We start from the raw sequence: 333 nt of genomic DNA, 5'->3' as shown, positions 1-333 counted from the left end.
AACGTAAAACCTAGGTGGATAGTCTAGCGAACTAAGTCTTAGGTGATTTTTCCTGCCTCGATATATTGTCCCATAAATGTTCGTCTAGATCTTGCAAACCGATCTAAACTCTCCGAAAATCGAGAAACGATCGCCACGCATATCAAGCTCGCTTCCTAAGGAGATAAAAAACTAGAGACATGAACGTCGCCTTAAAACTGATTCATTTCTGGCAATTCTCTCGGAACCGACACATTCCAAGTCTTCAACCTGGAAACAACCAAATCACAGTCCAAGCGTCGTCTTCAAACCAACTCGGACTGTCGATCATTCTATTCCTCGAGAAAAAAGGGA

This window comes from Brassica oleracea, chromosome C3 (assembly GCF_000695525.1).
Source record: "Brassica oleracea var. oleracea cultivar TO1000 chromosome C3, BOL, whole genome shotgun sequence".
Taxonomy (NCBI): Eukaryota; Viridiplantae; Streptophyta; class Magnoliopsida; order Brassicales; family Brassicaceae; genus Brassica; species Brassica oleracea.
This window is presented reverse-complemented; position numbering follows the sequence as displayed.